At 44.3% G+C, this 15296-nt stretch overlaps 1 protein-coding gene across 1 annotated transcript in view; it reads right to left on the bottom strand.

The window, feature by feature from the left end:
- The window catches only part of BABAM2 (BRISC and BRCA1 A complex member 2), a 202144-nt gene that overhangs the window by 177703 nt on the left and 9145 nt on the right, over nucleotides 1-15296 (bottom strand). The window lies entirely within an intron of this gene.

Here is a 15296-nt window from a genome sequence, read left to right as displayed (position 1 = left end):
ATTAAAAAGTCTTAGAGATTGTCACATTTAATAGAAAAGGGTAAAACAAAATTTAAAGTATTACACTCATTCATTCATGGCTGCAACTGATTGTCCAACAATACAAATATTCAAATTATGCTTAAAAAACACTCAAAGCAATAATTGAAATTAATATCTGTAGATTTCAATACGACCATCTCTTTTACCTAGAGAAACAAATATGCTGAGCACATCTAGGGAGCATTCTTCGATGTAAAAACTACACATTGACTTACACATAGAGTATATGGTGAAAAATGCACAGTACCATTGCAGGCTGCTGAAGGGTATCAGAAACTTCATTCTTGAACCATCTCCATAATCTCAGTTCCAGACCAAATTCTGCCTACACTGGATTATTCAAACACCATTCTCCAAGGTATTCCTAAAGTCGGGTAAACTCGTCTCCTGGTGTTTCTTCAAGCATCAGTTCGTCCAGCCTCCATCACACACATTCAACCAAGCCCATCCAGCCTCCATCCCACATTAATACAACCAAGTCCATCCAGCCTCCATCCCACATTAATACAACCAAGTCCATCCAGCCTCCATCACACATTAATACAACCAAGTCCATCCAGCCTCCATCACACATTAATACAACCAAGTCCATACAGCCTCCATCACACATTAATACAACCAAGTCCATACAGCCTCCATCACACATTAATACAACCAAGTCCATACAGCCTCCATCACACATTAATTCAACCAAGTCCATTCAGCCTCCTTCACACACTGATACAACCATAATGCCATGGTCCTAGGTTTCCTGCACTGTCTTGACAATGAAACCAGATGCATGTACCAAATTGCCACTGTGATTCATAGCATGCTGCACTAGAACTAACCCAGTTCAGAAACGGACTATCTCATGCAGTGTACTTGTAGTGCTGTACTGTGTGATGACATGAATCCATTTTAGATCCCTTTGTTTGTATGAAATGGAGGATGGAGAGAGCTTGAAAGACAGGGATGTAAACAGTAGGCCTACTCCTGAGGTTCTCTCAAAGAGGCTCAGGTGTCTGTAAGAGGAAGGAGCCCCCTTTACAGATTAGGGACAGCCATGCCCCCTTACTGCTTCATTCTTCCCCCAGAGGTGTTACCACCAACACTTGAGAGGTAGCTGATTGAGGAAGCCTCTTCCTCTTTTGTGCCTTTGTTTTTGGGTCTCCCTGACACAAAGCTCTCAACCCCACCTCTCCTTCCTAATGACACTAGAAGACAAAGGCTGTGTCTTTCCCAGTCTGGGAGGGATATACACAATGTCAGAATATGCCTAAAGGGTGTCCATAACTGTAGGAAGCTGGCTCTGTATAGACTAAACCAAAGTAAGGTATAGTGTGACAGAGTCCAGTGGATCCCCAAAGGTATTCTTATTTATGGAGAAGGGGGAGACTAGGAGCTGATATTTAGGTCCAGTGACCCTTGCTCCCCAAAAGTAATTATTACACAAAGGGAGTCACTGTTCACACAGAGTAGCACACGACAAAAGTTCTTCTCCCTTTTCTTCTTCTATAAGGAACAGTGACTCCCTTTGTGTACTAGATCCCCAAAGGTAGTCAGAGATAAAAGTAGATAATACCTTATGCTTGCCGTCCGCAGCGCCGAGACACCCAAAGGTATTTGCACGCTTTATAAATTGCATAAAATAAAATATAATAAATACGCTCTATTTGTGGTACTGTGGGCGAGCAGTAAGGCTTTATCAGAGGGTAGTGTTAAGCATTTATTGTACAAGCTCGGGCAAGAAATATTGTCACACACTCAAAGACCAATTTGTTTGTATAAAAATATTATTTAGTTGTATTTTATTTCTAGAACCAAGACAGGCCTGGTACAGATAAGTGTAATAATACATTGCAAAAATAATACATTTGAATACAGTTGAAATGCAGTTGAATGCAATTGGTTTGGTTACAGGTAAGTCACTTGTGCATACACAGTGCAAATTACTTTTCAGTTACTTTGCAGTTACTTTTTAGATCACTTTTAAAGATACTTTTTGTACTCAGTGTGACATGCCTAGATATCACACTCGGCCATTTCCTAGGTAAAAGGTGAGAAAATCAGTTTTGGTAAATATATAGTTCCTTATGTTTTCATACAGTTTCCCAACTCCACATTTATTTTTGTTAAGAATTTTTTTTGAGTTATTCAGAATAACAAGAGAAAAATACAGAAAACAAAACAGAAAGAAAAATAACATCCTTAGCAGAAAAATAAAACAGAGTACAAATAATACATGTGTAAATAATGTAAATTACAATATATTAAAAGCAACCAGAATAAAGAGGGGAGAAGAACATAAAATAAGGTAGAAAGATCATACAAAAGAAATAGGAGAATGGTAGAAAAGTAAAGGATCAAATAAGGTGAAAATATCGACAAAAAAGAAAAGATAGGATGAATTTAAGACGAAAGTGCATGTGAAGCAAGATAAGATGTGAAAGGTAACCAAAGAAGATCAGATTTAATTGTTTGGGGTAAAGTTGAAGAGGAGACGGAAGCAATTCTATGTTCATCACAAATGAAATTCCACCACAACATTTTTTCTCAGAAAAGAGGTCAATGCAATCCTATGGGAAGAAATGAAGTTATCGGTTTATAGGTAGGTACTTGGTTTTGGGAGTTGGGTTTCTGGGGTTGGAACAAGGGTTCCCCTAGGGTCAAGGATGCACTCTCAAAGCACTCTCAGCTGCACTAGGGTGGCCGGGTGCAGAGTGCTGAGGCCCAATGTTATCCAATGGGGGATAGGAGGCCTTCGGTTGGTGGCTGCTCACAAGCAGGCCACAAGGTTGTGGAAGCAAAGCTCCTGGACTTAAGCTTAAGGCAAAGGGGAATCCGATTTAGCACACAAGGTGCACCCACAGCGGCACAGGGGTGGCCGGGCTCAGGGTGCTGTTTTGGCATCTGGTGTCTGTTGTTTTCAATGGGGATTCTCCAGTTGCAACAAACACTGCAGGCTCACGGACGAAGATCTTCTGGAGGTCACCACCAGTTGGAGAGGTAAGTTGTTATGTCGTGGGATGCCGGGACACTATCGGTTGGGCCACCCAAGGCTATGAGGTGTCGGGAGCAGGGGTGTCTTTTAGCATCTGGTTTTTCTCACCGTCTCCGGTCGGGGGAATCCTCCAGAGAGGGGCTGCAGGCATCGGCTGGAGACTTGAGGTAGGACTAAATCCCAGGTCAGGATCACTTGGGAGACACCCTCGTGGTGTTGGCCCACTCGAACTAAGGCCGTAGGCGTTGGGTGCAGAATGGTGCAGACTTGCGTAGACTCGCGGATTTGGCCGGAGCCAGAGTCTGTTGGTGAACAAATCCGGTGCTCACAGGAGACAAAGTCTGGTTGGGGAAGGCAGAGCAGGTCCTCAGGGTTCTGGGGGGCTGCTGACTGCAGGACATACTGGGATTCAGCTGGAGCAAGTCGAGGTCTTGACAGGCCGTTAGGGCGGGGGCCAAGTCAGTTGGTGTCCTCATCTTCTTCCTTCGGCACGGCTCTTCGGTCCTTCTTCTTCTCGTTTCTTCTTCTCTGAGGAGGCAAGGTTCAGGGGTGTCCCTAAATCCTACATTTAGGGGTGTTTCAGGTAGGTAAAGGTAGGAACCAATGTGTCCCTTCCCTGGGGAGGGTATACCCCCTATTATGCCACCCTCCAGTGGGAGGGAAGCATAAACCTCACTCTGGTTGGCTGGGTCCCCCCCATCTTCAAGATGGCGGGGACTGAGTGTTGTGCTTCGCCTCGCCTCCCCACCTGAGGGGTGGGGTTGGCAAAGGTGGGCACACCTCTCCTCCTATCTTGGTGTTTCCGCAGATTCTCCCGTTCAAAGTGGGGGCCAGAACCGGTGGAGCCATTGCTGGGAGTAGCAAAGGGCTGGGTCAGCTTACAAAGATAGCAAGTCTATGAAGCTTCCCCTTCGTGGACCTGCCCAACATGGCAGAGGAGACTTGGCACCTTGACCCAGGATTTGCTTTATTTCAGGGCCCTGAGAGCGGAAGGCTCTTGACCCAGGGGTCCAGAAACATTTCTGGTGGTGGCAGCTGGCGAGCAGCCACTCAGCTTGGACACTAGAGTCAGGTCTTTTTTCAGGTGGCATCTCCAAGATGCATTCTGAATGCATTTTTCATGATGAAGTGGGGTAAGGAATTGAGGAAGGTGATAGCCTGCCTGACATGAAATGGAGATACTACTTTCAGTAAAAAGGAAGCTCAGTCCTCAACACCAACCTATCTGGAAAGAATGTAATTTTAAGGTGGGGTGAGAAAAAGCTGCAGGCTAGCTATCACGCTGTAATGGCTGACCTTTTCTGGCTCCTTTAAGAGGGAGAATGATGGAGAGTGACTCCAGTCTATCACCCTTATAGCATAGGGATTAGGACTATAGATAGGATCTCTGTCTTTTATATAGTAGAGTATTTTCGTGTCCCTTTCTTTCGAGTAGAGCTTATGAATTCAAGCTAGGGGATAGATATATAAGTATTAATCATGATTTGCCCTTTTGCTAACGTGTTAGGATATTTTCCATGGAGTTATGCGTATTGTGGGTCCTGTAGGCCTTAAACGAGACAGACTCCATCTTGCCCTCTGCCTGGTAGCTCGAGAGGCCTTCTAGGTCAAGTGTAATGTTTTAGTTTCAAGCTGTTGTTCGCTTGGAGAGAACCGGCTCAGGCTGGCCCTTATCGAAGGAATGTATTTTTCTCCACTCCGAAGACACAACTTCAGGCCGGCCGGCTGGGAACGTGTCCTTGGTACGGGGAGGTACAAGAATTTGGTGGGCGGCAGGTTACTGGCCGTAGCTTTCCATGGAGGAACAGGTTTTGATATTAGCGAAGGTGTTAGTCAGTTGAGAGTTAGTTCGTAGGCGGCATCTAGCCGTTAGCATCTCTGCCATTAATTATCTCATGGCGGACAGTCGCCATCTTTGAAGTCCGAGAAAGATTTAAGACCGAGACTCTCTGAGAAAGACTGAAGGAGAATTAGCGCGGAGCGCACTGAAAAAGAGAGAGAGAGAGATACGGTAGCTAATAACCAGCAAGGTTCCAGTGGCCTGGAGGGAAGCAGACGAGGTTGAGCCTAGCGGTGCAGACGTGTACTTGTGACGGCTGGGGTGTGACTGCGAGACGAGCCAGGACACAGAGACGAGAAGGGAACCTAGATGACTGCCGAGTCCCGACTTCACATTAATAAGGTGACATCCGCCCTTTCCATAATAAGCGCGCATTCTAATCTGTGCCTTTTCTTTGCATAATCTGTGTTGCATAGTATTGTGTTATATGTTTAATGACAATAAATATCCTAGTTCTTAGTGAACTGAGATGTGCCGTGTATTCTTGTTCAATCTTGGTAAACGTGGCTCCTAGTTGGTTGTTGTTTATATGAATGGATGAGTAATCCCAATCAGGTAAGTGGTGATCAAATAAATAGGGAGCGAGTGGACCTTAGATGCCAAGAATAAGAGGTACATTATACTATTCGGAAACTGTACCAAATTCTATTATCATAGTTTTATCCCAAGTAGACAAAGGAGAAATCGTTCCGATAGGTGTTCATAGGAATGTGGTCGTCGTTGATATACGGCGTTAATGAGAGCGTTGGGGTGGATTACCAACGTGTATACCCACAGGATTGTGGCTTGTGTAAGTGAGAGCGTTGGGGGGATTACCAACGTGTAGGTTTGCCGGATTGTAAACCGTTTGGAAAAGAGAGCATTGGGTTCTGCAGGCCCATGTGTAGACACGCCAGATTGTGTGTCATATCTGCCCTGGGGTAGATCAGTCTGGGTCGGAGTGGCCGCGAGACTAACTGATGTGAATAAGATATGGTAGAAAACCTATGCATGTTTATTGCTATTCCCCATCCTTAGGTACATATATATATATATCTATATCCCTTGTGAATACGTTCTAAGGAGGGAGGCGAGTACGTTCTGGCTGGGTTAGAGGGGCCCCTAGGGGCTGATCCCATCTAAGCGGAAAATCCGGCCATTACATCTGGCGTCACGAACTGTTTACGAAGCCTGTGTGCGCTGTATTGTTTTGATCTTGTTGGTTTGCGCTCGGCTCGTACGTATAATATTTTGTGTATAATTGTGTATATAATTTTTGTGTGTCAATATGTTTGCGAAAAAATCACCGTCGGTTTTTAAGTTACCTATTCAGATTCCCGGCTGGGAGTCTACGCCTTACGAGGCTTTGGCCCGTGAGTGGGCAGATTCTACTGGTTTGAGTGAAAATTGGTCTTCTTGTTTGGAGCAGGCGGAGCCTGCTGATGTGGTATCATGCTTACAGAAAGCGCCAGTGGTGAAAGGTGATGAGCTTCCTATTTTAGGACGCAGAGGTTGGATTGTTCTTAATGCATACAGAATTCTTCATGAGAAGTTTGTTCAGCTGCAGAAGCAGTTTAAGGACATGGAAGGACAGTGTGTTGAGTTGCAAAATGCGCATACTCTTTTGCGCTGTCAAAATAAATTGCTTGCTGATAAACTTGAAACATATCAGACCATAGCCGAAAGAGCTGCGGTCCGCATTGCTCGATATAAGTACAAACATCGTCGTGGTCGTGTATCTACACGGAAAGTGCGTCTGGTCGTAGCAAAAGCCGGAATGGATTGGAACCCTGATGAATGGGATGGTAATATCTGGGATTCAAATGCTTCAGACTCCTCGGCTGAGGAGGGTGATAAGCGCAAATCTTCTCGCTCCGGACGTGATTGTAAATCTGCTTCCTATACTGATACTGTTACTCATAGCGACCGTGCTCGCTCTTCCCATTCGGATGATGTATCTTGCCCCGATTGTTCTGCTAAATCTAAGATGCGGGCTTCCTCGGAGGCCCTTCCTGAGGTTTCTGCTCATCCTGTGTTTCGTCGCAAATTACAACAAGCTCCTGGTAATCCGGGTGGTGTTGCTCTGGATAGTATTGAAGATTTTACTCAACAGGAGGTTAGTGACATTTTACAACAATTTCGTCAACGGCCTGGTGAGGCCTTGCTTACATGGATGGTGCGCCTTTATGAGCTCGGCGCTGCCGGTATTATGCTTGATGCTGTTGATTGCTTACGGTTTTGCTCTTTGAGTTCTGATTCCACTATTCAAGATCATTTTCGGAACTATAATGGTGCTGGTCAAATTACTTTGCTCCAGCTTGCGTCTGACGGCTGTAACCACAAATATCCTACTGAATCTGATTGGCCTGTTAATGACAAGCCATGGTACACTTTGCGCGATGCGTCGCAACGTTTGAAGGAGGAAGTCATGAAAACTGCTATCCTTCTCAGTACTTCTGACAGATTGCTGGATGGTCTTTTAACATCTTCCGTGCGTAATCGCATTATCCGTTCTTCGCCTGTTGCTTACAAGCAGGTTATGATGACTTTGTTGATTAATCAAACTGGCAATCCTTTATCTACTGTGCTTGAGTCTGTTCGTCAGCTTGGTGAGCTGGGTGAGTGGTTTAAACCTGAGAGACAATCTCGACCTGAGGGTCGTACTGCTGGGGACTATAAGTTCTCTAGACGTGACATGTTTCTTGCTCTTATTGCTGATGGTGTCAAAAGGGAGGACATTGACGGTGAGCCTAACAATCGCTTATGGGATATGTTTCGTAAGCGTGGCTTAGATCGGAAGGAGGGTGCCCGTCGTGTGCGAAAGAATGAGTATGACCGTGGTTCTGATGACAGTGGTGATGAGAGACGACGTGTGGATTCTGATCGCCGTGATGATCGGCGTTATGAACGTGATGTAGCTCCTCATCGTCATTGCGAGAGAGGGAGAGAGGGTGAACATGAAAGGGGGAGAGATGATCGTGTTTCCGACCGACATAGAGAGGAGAGGAGTTATTCCCCTGAAATGAGAAGAAGGGAGGATCGTAACAGACTTCCTGACCGTAATTCACAGTATTTTGAAAATGACAAAAATCCGTTTCGTAATGGAGACGGATATGAACAAGACATTTTGATACCAAAGAAGACAGAGAGCATTTACCCTGATTTGTCTTGGTTGACAGAACGCAGGAAAAATGACTAGGAAATAGGTCAAGCTCCAGTACACAAGTGGGCTCACAGAGACAACAGACCCTATGTAGATATTGAGATTTTTTGGAAACATCGTAATATCCAAAGGGCCCGAGCACTAGTTGATACAGGAGCGGAGGCCACTTTAATTCACGGAAAATCAAAGAAATTTAAAGGACAGTTTTTCACAATTACTGGTTTGGGTGGAAAAGAAACCCCCGCAGTACAAACTACACTTGAAATTAAAATTGGTAGGATTCCTCGTAGGGAATATTCTGTGTTAGTTGTGCCACTTTTGGAGTATATAATTGGAATTGATATTCTAAAAGGAATGACTTTGCATCTGGATGATGGTTGTTATCAATTTGGAACTAGACATTATATTTCGACCAGACCCGTACAGGTTGGCCGTTTACGGATGCCTCCCATTAAAATTCCTCTAGCTACGAAAGTGGTTTCTCAGAAACAATATTGTATCCCAGGTGGTCATGAGGAAATTAATTCTACAATTCAGGATTTGGTTGACGCGGGAGTTATAACTCCGGTCACATCTGCTTGGAATAACCCCGTCTGGCCCGTGCGGAAAAGTGATAATTCTTGGCGCATGACTGTTGATTATCGAGAATTGAATAAACATACACCTAAATTGGCTGTTGCAGTACCAGACATTGTCACTTTGATTCAGAGAATTCAAAAGCATCCAGGTACATGGTATGCGTCTATTGATATTGCTAATGCTTTCTTTTCAATTCCGATTGCCCCCGAGTGTCAGGAACAATTTAGTTTTACATGGAATGGACGTCAAATGACGTTCCGGAGTCTTCCTCAAGGTTATGTACACAGTCCCACGATCTGTCACCGGCTGGTGGCAGAGCATTTGTCGGAAGTGCCCGCTAATCCACAAATACAGGTGTGTCATTATATTGATGACATTTTGATTCAAGGTGAGACGCAAGATCAGGTACAATCCCATTTAGATCAGATCCTTGATTGTTTGCGAGCAAAGGGTTGGGAAATTAATCCTGATAAATTGCAAGGTCCATCCCAAAATGTAAAATTTTTAGGGATTAATTGGCATGAAGGTCACAGAGAAGTGATCCCACAGGTGAAGCGAAAGATTCTAGATTTTGCAGTTCCAAAGAACAGGAAAGAGGCTCAGTGTTTCATTGGTTTGTTTGGCTTTTGGCGTCAGCATATTCCCCATTTGAGTCAGATTTTGGCTCCGTTATATCGAGTCACTCGTAAGAAGAATGCGTTTGAATGGGGTGAATCACAACAGAATGCTTTTAATTTGGCGAAAGAAGCTATTCAGTATGCTTTGGATTTGTGGCCGGTGGGTGAAGGTGATGTGGACTTGAATGTGTCCGTGGAAGGTCTGTATGCCAATTGGAGTCTGTGGCAAAAGCAGGGCAGACAAAAAGTGCCATTAGGTTTTTGGACTAAAAAGTTACCTGAGGCTGGTGAGCGTTATTCACCTTTTGAAAAACAATTACTTGCATGTTACTGGGCTCTGGTGGATACCGAGCAATTGACCGTAGGCCATGCTGTGGTTTTGAGACCTGAAATTCCTATTATGCAGTGGGTTTTGAGTTCGCCGAAATCTCATCGAATTGGACATGCTCGAGAGGCGAGCGTGATTAAATGGAAATGGTACATTCAGGACAGGGCACGTGTGGGTCCGAAAGGTGTGGCAGTTTTACATGAGCGAGTGGCGCAGGCGCCCTCCAATGAGACTGGAAGTGATTGTTCCGTACCCGTAGTGCAGGAATCTCCCGTCAAGTGGGGTAAATCATTTGATGATCTGTCCGCGGAGGATAGAAAACATGTGTGGTTTACGGATGGCTCGGCGAGGTTCATTGGTGAGAAACGACATTGGAAAGCCGTCTCCTATAATCCAATCACGCAGAAATTATTGAGTACAACTGGTGATGGTAAGAGTAGTCAATATGCTGAACTTTATGCAGTTTACCAAGTTTTGAAACAGGAATTGCCTGGCACATGTCATATTTTCACTGATTCCTGGTCCACTGCTAATGGACTGGCGGTGTGGTTACCAACATGGCATTCTCATAATTGGGAATTGCATTCAAAAGAACTGTGGGGAAAAGAATTATGGCAAGAAATTTGGGAGTTGCTCCCACAGAGTACTGTAACAATCTTTCACGTAGATGCTCATACTCCGATAGACTCCCTTGATAAATTCTTTCATAACATTGCAGATGAGAAATCTAAAATTGCTGAGGCAGTGGTGGACATGCAAGATTCTGATTTGGCGGGATTGGCGAAATGGGCCCACCAGAAAGCAGGACATTTTGGAGAGAAAGCCACTAGCAGGTGGGCTGCCCATCGAGGAATTCATATTCCTTTTTCTTTGATTAAAGATGTCATTCTGCATTGTCCCATTTGCCAGCATTCTAGAAAGAAGCAGGTGCCTCAAATTGTTCGAGGCCAGTTACATCGAGGAAAATTGCCCGCTCAAATTTGGCAGATTGATTATATTGGCCCGCTCCCTATGAGCAAAAATTGTCAGTATGTCTGTACAGTTGTTGATACTTATAGTGGCCTTTTGGTCGCTTTCCCTTGCAAGAACGCTACCCAAGTGAATACCATTAAGACCCTGGAGTTGCTTATTTTGTATTATGGTGTTCCATTCCAAATTCAATCTGATAACGCATCCCACTTTCGTGGAAGATTGGTACAGGAATTATGTGTGGAAAATAACATTGATTGGGTGTTTCACATTCCATATTATCCACAGGCTTCGGGACTGATTGAGAGAATGAATGGTTTGCTAAAAGAACAATTGCGTAAATTGACAGATGACCATTATAAAAATTGGAGAGACTTTTTGTTTCAGGCATTGTTAATTTTAAATAATCGCCCTTTGTTACATGCTGAATCCCCTTTGATGCGTTTGTTTCCTCCAAATGTTGATGTGAAGCCTAATTCCTTGTCCAACACTGTCATGTATTGGGAAATTACCCCCGGTGCTTTGGCTCCATGTAGATCGACCCCAGGTTCCGCAGGCCTAGACCTGCATGCTTTAAATGATGCAAAATTACAAGGAAGAGACCGAATCATTGTTGAAACTGGCATTGGTGTCTGTATACCTGCCGGTAGTTTTGGATTAATTGCCCCCAGATCAGGCCTTGCCCTGAAAGGTATTCAAGTACTCGGAGGAGTAATTGACAGTGACTATCAGGGAGAGATTAAAGTTCTCTTGCTTAATAGCAGTGAGACTGACTTATTGATCAAAAAGTCTGACCGTGTTGCTCAGTTACTGATTATGCCTGTCTTCAGTGGTGAGATCAAGAAAGGCTCTGCCCCAACGTTGCTAACTGTGCGAGGACAAAAAGGCTTCGGATCGTCTGATCTTCCTGGAGCTAAAATATGGGTGCAATCGCCTAAAAATCCCCCTGAACAGGCTGATATTATTGCGACCGGTCATGACAACACCGTTTTGGTGATGAAGCCAGGGAAAGATAGCTGGGAAGCTGTCCCAGCTGATAAATGTTACCTACGAGAATGATTAAGGTCTGTGTTTGTATTTTTTCAGATCATTCTCTGGACTGCTGCTGCAGGATGTGTCGCCGTTGGACTCCTTTTGGCCTGCTACGCCGGGAGAGGAGAGGATCCACCGACTTCGGTTGATTGGAAAACCCGAGTTCCGCGTTCTTTTACTGCATGGGCCTCCTCTTCCAATTTCTGGATAACTTTGGCTAAGAGAGTGACGAACTCTCCACATTTCTGTCTTACCCCCATGAGGTCTGTGACTGACATTTTGGCGACCTGCCTGGTTGCCGTCCCAGCATCTACTGAGACTTTACGGCATATTTTTAATATTTCAAATGCCCGACCAAACGTTATTCTGGGCGATTTCGCAGCCCATGAATTTTGTCCCTTATGTACTGTTCTTCCTGACCTCGATACCCCTATTCATTCCCGAATCACAACTTTCAATATCACACCAGGTGATTTATGTTTTATGATGACATGTGATCCCAAAGCTATCACCGAATGTCTTAGGTTAAAGATTCAGGCTGCAACTTCTTTTTCAGCTCATCAACGATTGCTGTGTTTAAAGAGACTTCCAAATTCATGTGTTTCCGTCAAAAACAATATGACTTGTAAACGTTTATTGGTTGCCCCTAGTTATTATCGTTCCATGTTATTACCTTCTGGCTGGCTCTTCTCCTGCGGGAATTCGGCTTGGCCCTATATTCCTGCAAATATTTCCGGTGGTCCATGTGCTATCACTAGATTGAGTTTATTAATGTTTTCTTCACATCCTAGTTCACATTCCCGTATGGTACGAGATTCAATGTCATTACATGAGGACTGTGATTCCTCCGTTCACCTTTACTCCAAATCGGAATATCTTGGTTTAGCTTTTTCCATTATTGGTGTCCCTGCATTGGCCGTTTATAATGCCAAAACAATTGGCAAGATGGCCTGCTGGATGGTTAAATCCATCAATCAAACCTCTACTGTATTATCTGATCTGTTATTAGATGCCCAGGGTGAACGTAGAGCTATTTTACAGAATCGCGCAGCAATTGATTACCTTTTGTTAAAACATGGACATGAATGTTCTGATTTTGAGGGCCTATGCTGTTTTAATTTGTCCGACCATTCTAAATCAATCCAAGCCCATATTGACAAACTCCACGACTTGACTGCAGAAATTAGACAACACATTGATCAAGGCTTATTTGACTGGCTCTTTAATTGGTTACCTGACTTGCATTCTTTACAACAGATTTTAGGGGGAATTATTGTTGCCATTTGTGTTTTAATAGCTGTTTGTTGCTTTATTCAATGTATTCCTTCCCTGCTCCAGTTTTAGCAAGAGACATAGGTCAGTTAATTTTGTTTCCTATTATTCTTCTACTGATGTGAGTTCTATATAGATTTTAGTTAATAGACTGGAGTCAAGGGGTGTAATGTAATGGCTGACCTTTTCTGGCTCCTTTAAGAGGGAGAATGATGGAGAGTGACTCCAGTCTATCACCCTTATAGCATAGGGATTAGGACTATAGATAGGATCTCTGTCTTTTATATAGTAGAGTATTTTCGTGTCCCTTTCTTTAGAGTAGGGCTTATGAATTCAAGCTAGGGGATAGATATATAAGTATTAATCATGATTTGCCCTTTTGCTAACGTGTTAGGATATTTTCCATGGAGTTATGCGTATTGTGGGTCCTGTAGGCCTTAAACGAGACAGACTCCATCTTGCCCTCTGCCTGGTAGCTCGAGAGGCCTTCTAGGTCAAGTGTAATGTTTTAGTTTCAAGCTGTTGTTCGCTTGGAGAGAACCGGCTCAGGCTGGCCCTTATCGAAGGAATGTATTTTTCTCCACTCCGAAGACACAACTTCAGGCCGGCCGGCTGGGAACGTGTCCTTGGTACGGGGAGGTACAAGAATTTGGTGGGCGGCAGGTTACTGGCCGTAGCTTTCCATGGAGGAACAGGTTTTGATATTAGCGAAGGTGTTAGTCAGTCGAGAGTTAGTTCGTAGGCGGCATCTAGCCGTTAGCATCTCTGCTATTAATTATCTCATGGCGGACAGTCGCCATCTTTGAAGTCCGAGAAAGATTTAAGACCGAGACTCTCTGAGAAAGACTGAAGGAGAATTAGCACGGAGCGCACTGAAAAAGAGAGAGAGAGAGAGATACGGTAGCTAATAACCAGCAAGGTTCCAGTGGCCTGGAGGGAAGCAGACGAGGTTGAGCCTAGCGGTGCAGACGTGTACTTGTGACGGCTGGGGTGTGACTGCGAGACGAGCCAGGACACAGAGACGAGAAGGGAACCTAGATGACTGCCGAGTCCCGACTTCACATTAATAAGGTGACATCCGCCCTTTCCATAATAAGCGCGCATTCTAATCTGTGCCTTTTCTTTGCATAATCTGTGTTGCATAGTATTGTGTTATATGTTTAATGACAATAAATATCCTAGTTCTTAGTGAACTGAGATGTGCCGTGTATTCTTGTTCAATCTTGGTAAACGTGGCTCCTAGTTGGTTGTTGTTTATATGAATGGATGAGTAATCCCAATCAGGTAAGTGGTGATCAAATAAATAGGGAGCGAGTGGACCTTAGATGCCAAGAATAAGAGGTACATTATACTATTCGGAAACTGTACCAAATTCTATTATCATAGTTTTATCCCAAGTAGACAAAGGAGAAATCGTTCCGATAGGTGTTCATAGGAATGTGGTCGTCGTTGATATACGGCGTTAGTGAGAGCGTTGGGGTGGATTACCAACGCGTATACCCACAGGATTGTGGCTTGTGTAAGTGAGAGCGTTGGGGGGGATTACCAACGTGTAGGTTTGCCGGATTGTAAACCGTTTGGAAAAGAGAGCATTGGGTTCTGCAGGCCCATGTGTAGACACGCCAGATTGTGTGTCATATCTGCCCTGGGGTAGATCAGTCTGGGTCGGAGTGGCCGCGAGACTAACTGATGTGAATAAGATATGGTAGAAAACCTATGCATGTTTATTGCTATTCCCCATCCTTAGGTACATATATATATATATATATCTATATCCCTTGTGAATACGTTCTAAGGAGGGAGGCGAGTACGTTCTGGCTGGGTTAGAGGGGCCCCTAGGGGCTGATCCCATCTAAGCGGAAAATCCGGCCATTACACACGCCTAGCCAATATTATGGCAATGAGAAAGCCTGTTTCAAACATCAGAAGTCTTAATGAACAACTGTGCAGTGGCACAAAGGGGTGCACATCAAAAAGGGAGAACTAATTTCAATTCCCACTGCGGCATCACAAATGGTTTTATTGGAAATAAATATGGCAAACTTTCCAAAACCCTCATCACAGCAGATGATCTTGGAACTACAAAAAAAAAAAAAAAACTACCTGACAAATAGCCCTCAACAGTGCCCAAAGGGAGTCCTGGCTGGGCCAGGGACAAAACAAACAACAAAACTTCAGACAACTTAACTTGCAGTGGGTTAGTTTACCAGGTGCCACACAAAGCCACAAACCTATCCCAAAGAGTTGTATGAACCAATTTTGTGGAGGGACAATGTATTGCCAGTATGACATCAATAACTGGAGGATGAAGGTCAAAGGAGGTTAACTGCCACTGCTCAGTCTCCAAGCACCGAGATGCCAATTGTGCAGGATCAGGTGCAGTACCCTGCCATACTACTGCAACAAAAAACCCTCCCAAAGCGGCACCTTGATTGTAGGACAGATGTTCATACCCAGGAGTTCCAGGTACCACACTCTCCTGTCCCAAGCCA

The sequence above is a fragment of the Lissotriton vulgaris genome, unplaced genomic scaffold, assembly GCF_964263255.1.
Source record: "Lissotriton vulgaris unplaced genomic scaffold, aLisVul1.2 SCAFFOLD_2166, whole genome shotgun sequence".
NCBI classification, from domain to species: domain Eukaryota; kingdom Metazoa; phylum Chordata; class Amphibia; order Caudata; family Salamandridae; genus Lissotriton; species Lissotriton vulgaris.
Note: the sequence above shows the minus strand (reverse complement) of the source record. Positions and strands in the feature narration are given on the sequence as shown.